The 12,005-nt window shown below is 40.9% G+C and overlaps 1 protein-coding gene across 3 annotated transcripts in view; it reads right to left on the reverse strand.

The window, feature by feature from the left end:
* The window catches only part of KLHL5 (kelch like family member 5), a 67,351-nt gene extending 55,925 nt beyond the window's left edge, over nt 1–11,426 (reverse strand). The window contains exon 1 of one of the 3 annotated variants that reach the window (XM_019741964.3): nt 10,963–11,426. The gene's annotated coding sequence lies outside the window, so the exon portion shown is untranslated. The remainder of the gene's footprint in view (nt 1–10,962) is intronic. The other 2 variants (XM_019741965.3, XM_019741963.3) reach the window with 2 other exon arrangements.
* Nucleotides 11,427–12,005: the final 579 nt, after the last annotated feature.

The following is a 12,005-nucleotide window of genomic DNA, read 5'->3' on the forward strand; positions in this document are numbered from 1 at the left end:
GCTGCGCCCTCCACAGCCAGGATTGAAGGGACAACAACTTGATTTGGGGAGGGTCCTGGAAGTGCACACTGTTCCCCAGTGAAGTCCTGTTCCCCTTCCCCAATAAAATCTTTAAAAAAAAGAAAAAAAAAGAACGAGATATGGTGGTTGTTGTTTTTTTCAAAATAAGGAATGGGGTACTATTTCTGATTTAATCAGTAAACAAAAATTAAAAATAAGTATTGAATTTAAATTCAGCTGAAACAAGCTAAGAGCTTTAAGCTTTGTAAGCTACATGGTGGATTGAAAACTCAGCAGTCAAGAACTCTGATATACAAGGAAAACACTAGTACATTTTCATAGTAAAAGCCACTAACATAGGAATTTTATTTCTTTGTGTACCCTAAAAGCAATGTGATGTATACTTGCATAAGATAGATCAAGGCGAAAACAGTGGGGCAAATTTTAACCTTTAAACTAAATTATGTCTCCTTGCTATATGCTCATACAGCACCCCAAACTACTTGCTCAGATAATTCAATAATCTCACTGAAATTACTCATTTAATGTCTGCCTTCTCCCCTAGACTAGAAACTCTATGAAGTTTATAGAAAGGACTGTGGCTTTCAAGGCACTTACAATATAGCAACTGACATTCAATTTAAAAATTACAATATAGCATCCTAAAAATATACCGGGGCATGAAGAGGGTGCTAAGATAGGTGCAGACGTCTAAGGTTTATTTCCAAATTGGAACTGTGAGTATAGTAAAAGCCCCCTAGTCAGATGAAACCAATAGTTGGTCCATTCAATGAAAAAGTCAGTGCAGGTATTCCCCGCTTTTTGAAAGTTCATGGTATGCTACTTCGCTTTGACAAAAGACCTACAATAGAACCTATTTTTGCTAATCAAAAGAAATGTGAAGGGGATTTCGCTTTTACAAAAAAAGAGGAAAAGTGAAAATAGTGTTCAGTGTTTGTTTGGCAGAGAGTCATGACAGCAGCAGTGGAAGCCTGAGCAGTGAGTGGCACTGCCAAGCTCCCTCCCCAGGAACCACACTCAGCATCTCAGCACCAAGCAGCCAGAGCTTTGAATGGTGTCTGAGAGCATCTGTGCTTTATCTCCATTTATTTTGTGCATTCCTGCTTTTACTATATGTTAGTGTTATTTTAGGGTTTTGGGGGTATGATTTTGTTATTTTTCAGGTCTGGGAACACTAAAACTTTTTTCCCATACAAATGAATGGTAATTGCTTCTTCACTTTACTCCATTTCAGCTTACAAAAGGCTCCATAGGAAAGCTCTACTTTCAGACAGTGGGGAAAACCTGTAATCGTAAAAATTATATTTACATATTATTAAAGATTTTATTTTAACTTAAACACCTAAATGCACATTTGTTCACAAATCTTTTCACATAGTTAATGGTGTATATTTGATATGGGCCTCCTACTGAGTTTGGGTCCTCTTTCTTGTATACGCCATGACTGCAATGAGCCATCATCTATGATTTCCATTTATGGTTTTTATATATGGAGAAAGAACTGAAAAGCACTTCAGAAAGAATATGAATACAGAATCCATTAGACCACTGGCCTGTCCACCGTGAGATAAAAAGCTTGTGCCAGATGTAAATTAATGCACTGCTTCTTTCAAGGAGAAAGTCTTACCATGAAAAAAAATGTCAGCTGAACTAAACAGTGTGCTTAGTGATGTAGTTAATTTACATTCCGGTGTGAGCTCCTTATTTCCTTGAGAACCGCTAATAGTCTAAAGCCCAGTTAGCTGGCCCACGGATTTTGACACTTCAACAGGCCCTACTTTAGACTTTGATGACTTCCCCCTACCCACCCTCATCTTTTACAGTTATCCATCCTTTATCCAAATTGATAGCAAATTTGTTAATAACTCATTTATATATTGTGCTGTCCCAAAGCATTCAACTTAATTTTAAAAGAAATAATTATCTTTTCTTTACACTGTCATTAATTTACATGTTTACTAACACTTTATAATTACCATGTTTCCCCGAAAATAAGACCTAACCGGAAAATAAGCCCAAGCATGATTTTTCAGGATGACATCCCCTGAACATAAGCCCTAATGCATCTTTTGGAACAAAAATTAATATAAGACCCGGTTTTATTTTCGGGGAAACACGGTACTATAACAAGCATAACCACTAAAAACAGGTTTCTGAATGAACACTAACTTCTAGTAAGTACCCAACTCCACAGGTAAGCACCGAGCAGCTGGTCTGCGACAGAGAAGCCTACTCAGCCATGAGCATTCAGTTAACTCTTGGGATGGGCAAGAACATTTTAGAGGGAAGAGTGCATTTGGTTAACACTATGAGTCAGGCAGTTGGCGGAGGGTGCTTCTGCTATTATTTCCCCACACTGTCACTTATTAATAGTAGCCTAAGGGACATAACAGAAAGCACCTGAATCAATAGCTAATCACTCACCCGCTCACTCTGTAATTTGGGCAAATCATTTCACTTTCTTGATCTTTAGTTTACTCTTCAGTAAAATGAGATAAAGTAAGTAGCACGTGCAAGTACTGAATAAAACCCTGGATTTTTAACAGCAGCTATTATTTCCTAAATGCCTAAACATGCAAGATAATATGTGAAATACTTTTACACTGAGGCATTTAGTTGTCACAAAAACTCTGGCCAACAGGGGTCATTCCCCTCCCCTCTTACAGATAAGGGCACTGAAGTGAAATGAGGTTACACATATCTAGTGAGTAGCAGGGTTCAATTTGAATCTACGATTGGCTCTAAAGACCGTACACTTTCAAGTACACCACACTGCTTCTTACTTTCAAAATATCCTCATTTGCAACTTACAACTACCTTGTAAGGAGGTAATTTACCCCCATCGTCTGAATCAGGAACGATATTCAGGGTACAGCTGATTTGTACTAGGTTATATACCTAGAAGAGAGTATTAGAGCAGACTTGAATGCTTTATCAATAAGAGTGACCAAACTTAAAGCAAAATAAGGCACTGGAAAAGAAAAAAAGCAGACTACTTAAGGAAAACGACTCCTAATATAGTAAACACTGTTAAGCTCAGCATAATTGCAATTAAATGTCAAAATGGCGTTATTCACCAAGTACAAGAGCCTCACAGATTTCTCCCCACTTGGCTCCCCCCCCCCCAGTTTCTGTCACTGTTCTTACAGGGCAAAGTGCTGACCCACATAAACACCCGAAGAACTGTTTATCCCCCAAATGCCTATCGGTACTAATTCCTGGTAGGAGAGGAAGCAACATTTAAAAAATCAGCTAAATTAATAACATGTGCCTTGTAATGCCCAAACTCATTTATAAAAGATATTACAGTGGATACTGTGAAAACCACAGCATGATTATAACAAAAGATGTACTTTTTAAAATACCCTTTGACTTGATGACAGGTTAAAAAAAGAAAGATTTCCTTGACACTCACTCCTTAGATTTTGTGAATTTAAGCTCATATATGTTGTGGCACAAGGATGAGAACTGTTATAGCACAAAGATGATGGCAAACCACTGCTAAATTTCCTGTGTGGCATGTGCTGAGACACCCAACTGTCTCATGTGCCATAAAAGGCAGTAGTCTGGACAACCATAATTTTGTCTTGTACTGACCTGAACCAAATCCAGTAAGCCTTTGTTCTCTGTGCAGCTTTACGGTGATGGAGGGGGAAAAGCAATTAATCAGTACTCTCCAGACACATATAAAATCAAGCAAAATTGCCTGGGTTCTCTGCGCACATAACGAGCCAATCGCAGATCAACTTGATTGTATATTATATACAGAACAGCGTAAGTCAGGTAAGGAAAGGGTAGTGAATGGCAATGGAAGCAATAAGAGAAAAATGTGAGGCCCTGTTTCTCAGCTACTTGTAATTAGAAATAGTCAATCACTACCAATGTTAATTAACCCAGTTAACCATTAAAGAAACTCCCTGGCTTGCTCTAAAACTGTACCTAAAAACAAGCCAAAATATCCACCAAAAGACTATTCTATACTTTAACTCCAGCACAAAGCAAAATGAGGCATGCGAGTGAGTCAAACGGAGCTCAGTGGAGGCCAGAATTTCTTAGTGTGAATCCACGGTTCTTAGGAGACAGCTCTCCATCTCCAACGGGCAGTGGGGGTGAGCGACAAATGGAGGACAGACTGGTTCAGGTCACTCCAAAGGACCATGCTGAATCTGTCCAGCAGTTCTGAACTCCTGTGAAGCATAGAACTGAGTAGTCCTTTTTCCTGCTTATTGGAGAAATAGCTCCCCAAAGAAAGGCAAATAGTAAGTAGAAATGAGCCAACCAGCCTCAAATCTAAAACCCCATCCACTCTCCACACTCCAACCAAGTGCAATTCCTGACCACATCACTCTATTTAAAACTTTTAATTTTTTTTGTTCTTCATCACCTAAAAGATAAACAAAATCCAAGATCATTAGTATGAAATTCAGTGTTTTTAAACAATCTAGTAGTCCTTACTACTTCTTTCCAGCCATACCTTCCTCACTACCCCATTCCTATTTTACTTTTTCCATCCTAAAGAGTTAAAAAACACTACACATCAAAGGAAGCAAAATAAAGGCTCTTGAATACTTCCCAAATGAAAAAGGATTATGGAAGACACTGTGGGTAATAGGAGTCAAGAAAACCTTTTCCCTTACTGTACTTAACCTTCAGTTAACTCTCTTAGCTCTGATAGAAGTAGGTATGCCAAATATGCTACTAGGCAACACTGTTCTTACAGTAAAAATAATTAATACATTTGCATCTGGACTCAGAGGTACTACAAATAAACTATAAAATACCCGATAGGACGCCCGCCACAAGTCTGACTTCCCTGACTGTGATGGCTCTAGTAATTGACATGTCCCCTTCCAGGACCCTGCAAGCGAAGTCTATAGATCTGTATGAGAGATATTGTCTCCTACAGGACATGCGATTTTTAAAGCCAAGGAGGCTCCTGCATCTACCTGAGCTGAGGTTTGTCTCCTTTCTCTTGAGCTTTCACTTGAAAGGATATCTCCCAGATGGCTACATGAACTGTTTACATGGACTGCTTGCAATTACTGTTGCGAGGATCACAACACTTCTGAGGAACACTTGATGGGGCCCTGCTGGCCCACTGTGCTTCCTCTGCGATATACTTCTCAGTGAACAAGCCTATGGTAGTTTTGTGAGTCTGATGTTTAGTCGAACCTAAGAAGACCCTTTTATTTGCATAGCAACAAGAGTATAAGAATGTCTTAGAATGACAGTCCAGACATGCTACAATTTGAACCCAAACCCCTCCCCTTTTTGTCTGTTTTTAGTCTGACATATATCCCTGACAAATCCACCTAACCTCACACATGGCTTTGTCTCACCTTTTTCTATTGTTATTCTTTATCTGGGAATCCTCTCTTCCAGGTAACATGTACTACCTCCTATATTGCATCCCTTCTGGCATCTGTTGAGATGAAACTATAGATAGTTTTACAGCATACCCTGTTTCCCCAAAAATAAGACCTAGCCAGACAATCAGCTCTAATGTGTCTTTTGGAGTAAAAGTTAATATAAGACCCGGTCTTATGAGACCGGGTCTTATATTAAAATAAGACCGGGTCTTATATTAATTTTTGCTCCAAAAGACGCATTAGAACTAATGGTCTGGCTAGGTCTTATTTTCGGGGAAACACGGTAGGTAAAGAATGCAAGGGAATTTTGCTAGAAAAGCTAACTATAGTTGACAGAAAAAGAATGGAAATTTATTGAGAAATATAGGTTAAGTTGATGGAGAGATGTGGCAATAGAACGTTAAAGTACAAAATGTCCAGATAGAGTGCCTAGACCAATTTAGATGGTAGAAAAGTCCAGAGCAAAGCAGTATATATTAAGTGTTCCCTTCTTCACGCATTATTAGCCATGGGGAGAAGCCAGGGAGCCCTGTAACAGAATCAAAAGCAGATGACTTGTAAGAGTTCGACAATTCAGTAATTTCTATGTACCTAGGGAGGGGAAGAAGGGACAGATGAAAGGATCACAATGGAGATGGCGAGATGGCGAGATGGCGTGTGTCAGGGTTCAGGGAGGGGACATTGTTGCCACAAGTCAGCTTCAGGTCTGTATCCTGATTATCCTAATTAGCCTGTCCCACTGGAATACGCGAACTGGTAATAATTGTGTCAAACTTTCAACTGGCATCACAGGTTTCTTTTTAATCCTAAACTATTAGAACTGCCTCTTTCTCTATTACAAAGTTGCCAATTTCCGTAACTTGTTATACCTTAGGGCCAACTCCATTATTTCCAAACTCTGATCGTGGTTAACTTAAGAAGTAACCAAGATGTGGTACTTAGAGAAAATACAGTTCTCCTATAATTGCTAGAGGCTCTAGTTAATTTCGTTTAAGTGTGTGAACTCTTGGGTTTAAACACCCATCTAACAGCAGAGAAAACAAGTCAACACAGTAAAAGAGGAATGAAGTATATACACAGGGGGAGACACTGGCAAGAAATTATACAGATCTGGGAGGAAAAGCAGCCCCAGCTCCTAACTTTCTGTTACTGACACCAGTTGCCTCTGAGACGCAGCTGCACTTCCTGCCATGGGGCTCTGTGACATAAAGCGATATCCCTCTTCTAACAAAACACTCTTTTTGCTTAAGCTAGTTTAAGTAATACTTTGTAACTTGTCACCAAAATAATCCCTAAAACCAAAAAAGATGGTTAGGGGCAATGTGTCACAGTATATATACATAATCAGGTTTTATCATATTGAAAGATTCTGTTGATTTGTTTTACAGAGAAAGGAAAAGAGAGAGAACTTAATTACAGCTATTTTCTATTCGGGTTGTAAACTTCCCGTTCATCTTTATCCTCATAGGATCTAACACAGTGCCTTACGCACATCACATTTAACAAATGTTTACTGAATGGACATAGAATTCAAAAAGAATGAAATCAACTAGGTCAAAATAGTACATCTAATTGTGGCGTTTCCAAAAGCTTTCATTTCTAATGAATAAAAGATGTTCTTTATAATTCTCATTAGCATAATTCTATGATTAAACACACATATACACACACAAAGAAATCCTGTTTTCTATTTTCTAAATAGAATGCTGAAAAACATAATTTGGATTTATTCAGCTTTTGTGTTAACTCATGGGACTATAATGCCTGCTTAGTGTAGTAACCATCAAGACTGTCCACGGACTATCCTCGTTCTCCTCCTGGGAACACGATAGAATTGCATTCCCCCGCCTTTTTGAAGTCATTAACTGTAGTATTTTGACTTGTTTGGCCAATGAAATGGCAATGAGAATTAAATGTGTCACCTCGAGGTGGAAGCCTTTAAGAGCCAATGTACAATCCATCACATCTTTCCCCCTGTCCTAACAATTGTGGAAGAATGTGTTGAGATGGGACCTCTGACTACCTGGGGTTCCAAATGACTACCTGGAACACAGCTCTCCTGCTGACCCTAATTGGACATGTGCTGTGACTGAGAAATAAACCTTTGTTGATTTAAACCACTAGGATGTGAGGGTCCTTTGTTACCTACCACCTTAGTTAGCATAATTTACCCTACACGATCTACTCAGCAAACTCTTTTCTCATAAGTGGAGTGAAGACACTGAATAGCTCTGGTCCTTATTTATCTTCAGAATGGTAACATTTTGTACAGTACTGCAGTATTTATAAAATATTTTTATAGAAGTGTCCCTCATTCCCAAACTCTCAAATTCCAAACATAGAAACTGAATGGATTCAAAGAAACTTTTGGACTAAACCCTCATTCTCTCAACTTACACTACTTGCTAGCTGAAACTCAGGAACCAAGTACATTTGGATAAGGTGATATTCCTTGCCCTCCAAACTCTTGCCATCCACTCAAATATTTAGACAGTAAAATATTCTTGATACATTATTTCATTTGCACCTTAAAGCTATTTTTTTACTACCTGGTACTTAGATAATAAATTCTCAACATCTATTGAATAAATTGGATGCTGTCATCATTCTAATCTTACATATAAGGAAACAGATTCAGAGAGGTTCATAAACTTGCTAGGAATAGGGTTTCTAAGCGGGAATTCCCACCCGTTCTCAGGAATTTTTTTTCACTTTCCCGTTCCCGAATCCCAAGATATAAACTGTTTTCTGTTCTCCACGATAAATTGTTTCCACAAAGTGACGGCCGATACCACCAACCACCTGGGTTCAAGGAGCCGATTTTCCCAATTTCCCGATCAACTTATCTCGAGATTCAGGAATGGAAAAGCGAAAAAAATTCCGGAGAACAGGAGGGAATTCCCACCCGGAAACCCTAGCGATAAATAGGAAAAATGTCTAAGAGATACATTGTGAGTAGTACATTTATTTACCATTGTGGGTATTACTGGGTTCAAGGAGCCGATTTTCCCGATTTCGTAACCACCTTTTCTCGGGATTCGGGAACGGCAGAACAAAAAAATTCACAAGAACGGGTGGGAATTCCCTCCTGGAAACCCTAGCTAGGAACAACCCTGCACATTAGTGGCAGAATCCGAGATTTTCTGGCTCCAAATTCCTTTCCACTATGTAACATGCTTTCTGAGGTCTCCTACCACTACGGAATTCTAGGATTTAATAGAAAATAGTATCAATAGTGTTTGTGATGAAAAGAACACGTTAATCACGTGTTTACATCAGAGAATAATTGAAGTTATTCTTTAAGGAATTCTGTTTGCTGAAACCTAGTCTAATACAAGATCCTGAGTACCCTGAAACACAGAATAGGATTCTATAGATCATTTGTTCCAACAGGCAACTTGCAGAACAATGAAGAACTATGAAAGAATTCAGGGGTAAAATAGCCTTTACCTTTGATATGTAATATATTAAAAACTGACTTTTAGATTATCTTCACTTTGGTTCTTACCAAATTGGCTGATCGCAAACACTTTGCTTTCCAATTTTTACTAAACCTCAGTTGTAAGAAATACTCATGAAGAACGGCCTGAAGTATAGGAAATCCATCATTTCTACAGGTTCAGTGGCTCTCCATTTGTGTTCTACAGTCAGATAAATTTGGAAAAAGTCACAAAACATATCCCCTTTTAAAAGAGTAAATCTGAACATTAGCCAAGAAATTGAGTAAAAAAACTACTGAAATTTGTCTAACCCAGCTACATCAAATGTATTTGAGCTCTGAATGTTACTTCAAGAAATAAACTATTGATTTCTCATTTCTTAGGACATAGTTTAGGAAATATTGTTCTAGGTCATTTTAAATGTTATAAATGGTTCAAATTAAGCCTTCAGAGAACTTGAGTTTTACTATTGTCCAATACTGAAGAATATTGTTGTCCAAAATTCATTATTTTCTGTAGGGATATTTTAAAGATGTTAACTGCACCACACAATCCCCTTTTTATGAGGGCCTGTGAGAAAATGTTCCTCTCAGCCCTCACTGAAACTTTCTTTCTCTCGCTCTCTCTTTCTTGGTTGCTAGGAAGCCCAGAGCCAATACTGTGACTCACCTCGAGTACAGGATCTTATAGCATGCACTTACCCTGTTTTCCTGGAAATAAGACCTAGCCGGAAAATCAGCTTTAATCAGCTCTAATGAGTCTTTTGCAGCAAAAATTAATATAAGAGCTGATATTATATTATTATTATTATATTATATTATACTGTATTATATTATACCCTGTCTTATAGTAAAATAAGACCGGGTATTATATTATATTATACTATATTATATTGTATTTTATTATATAAGACCCAGGCTTATATTAATTTTTGCTCCAAAAGATGCATTAGAGCTGATTGTCCGGCTAGGTCTTACTTCCCGGGAAACACGATAGTATTACCTTTTCCAGAAACTGTATTCTTTTTTTCCTGCCATGGTACTATATGGACACTAAGTTGCTACAAATCATTTTGGAAATATACTAATAACTATATTACAATTTCAAATCAATTTCTTCCTTCTTGCCCCATTACCCAAAAATATCAGTGTATTCACCTTGTGTAAATGTTATTACAGAGTTATGGCAAGCCAATAGAACACAGACATTCACATATAGTCAAATCAGCAAATGCTTAAAAACAGAAAAAAAAAAGTCCTTGTTTTTTCAGTGGTCTAATAACCAGACTTATTAAACTGTCTCCTAAACGGAAGGAAAATGAACATTTACTGGGCACCAATAACTGCGAGACACTTTACTAATATACAAAAGTTTCATTTTTTTAAAGAGCCTTTGCACATACATACTCTCTGGAAGGATGCACAAGAAACCGGTAATATTGGTTGGCTGGGGGTGCAGGAGTGGGCGGGGAGAGACTTTGTATATATTATCCCTTTTGAATTTTGTGTATCAACTATTCAAATATATTTTTCAAAATCAAACGGAACAATAAAGGTGGCAGTAATGTTTTACTCTTTGATGTAGCAAACTTCCTTCCTTAACTTTTGATCCCAAAGTATACACTGAAAAGCTTAAAAGAAGTTTCAAACAGTGACGCCGGTTTAAACGGAAATAACGTCCCTTTCTGATTCTCCACGCTCCAGATGAGGCAATTACTTAAAATTAAAACTTAGATTATGATAGTCTGCGGGTAACAATGGGGGAAAAAAAACCTGAAATGGTTTCGTTTGTTTTATTAGAACAGTACGGGGAAGAGCAATGACTCTGGACAGCTGCCCACGCCTTAGCAGGCTTAACTTTGCACAACTCGAGAGCCGCCCGATGCCTCCCCAGGGTTCTCGGCAGCGCGGCCAGGCTGGCCCCGGGTTCGAGCCCCGGACGCGGTTCGGGGAGTCCCCGCCTGGCCCACCCCTTGGGACAGAGTTGGCGTGGAGCCGCCTCCCGGAGGGCCCAGCGGGACTCGGGCCGCCGAGGCCCGGCGAGAGGGTCGCGTGGGGGAGCAGAGCGGGCCGCGTCACGCGGCCGGTCCGCCGCGGCCCCCACTCCGACGCGGAGGAGGAAGTCGCACTTACCGCGTCGGGCTCCTGAGACCGCCGGGGGTCACGGCGGGGCGGCCGGGAGCGAGGAGGAGGGCCGGCGGGGGGCAGGGGCCGGCGGGCTGAGGAGAGGGATGCTCGGTCCCTCCGGCACCCCCAACCCCTTCCTGGCAGCCTCACCCCCGGCGCAGGTCGGCCCGCGGCGGGCCACTCCCCATCCGTCAGGCTTCCCCAGTCCCAGGGGTGACAAGCTCTTCCCGCAACCTCGGAGGGGGCGGGTGGGCGAGTGGGTGGGTGGGGGTCGGGGACCCGCTCGCCTGTCAGTCCCGGCGCCGCGCCAGCGGCTGCCCGCCCCGCCCCTTCTCGCCAGGCCCCGCCCCTCCTCTCCCCACCGCGAGCCCAGGGAGACCGGCGCCGCCTCCGGGTTGGCGGTTTCTCTTCCCCAGCGTGGCGCCGGCCGACGGCCGGGGCCTGGGGAAGAAGTGGAGGGGGCGCGGGTTGTGGTTTGGGAAACTCGTGGGGGGAGGGGGACGTGATTCGGGGCGGGGTTCTGGGGGGAGGGGGCGGGACAGGGCGCGGCGAATCTGACAAAGGTTCCGGTTGTTCCCCGCCGCTTGAAACTGGGATTTGGGGAATTCCTGGGGGTGGAAGTTTGGTAAGAAGTCCCTCTGCAGGGCTGGAAAGCGATCAGAGACCGGGCCTGTGGGTTTTGATTCCTTGGTGAACAGGAGTATACTGTTCTTGAGCTTTGAAGAAACTCACCGAGAGTTGCCTCTCCTCCAGCCCTTGCAAGCCTTGCCCTTGCAATTATCAGACTGATTTCCCCAGTCTGATAATCATTGTGCTCCAGGTATGGATTTGTGCCATAGCAATTATGATCCTCAACGCTGTGGTCATAAATCATCGTTCTCAAATGGTGGGATAATAGGAATTCGACAAAAGTAGATGCCTTGTTTATTTTACCCAACATATATTAAACTTCTACTAGGTGCTGAAAATAATAACCAATTTACTCAGCACCTATACGCTAGACACAGCTCTAAAGCACTTTACGTATGTATGTTAACTCATAATCAGGC

Source organism: Rhinolophus sinicus, chromosome 1, assembly GCF_057876585.1.
Source record: "Rhinolophus sinicus isolate RSI-liver-muscle chromosome 1, RSI-T2T, whole genome shotgun sequence".
NCBI classification, from domain to species: Eukaryota; Metazoa; Chordata; class Mammalia; order Chiroptera; family Rhinolophidae; genus Rhinolophus; species Rhinolophus sinicus.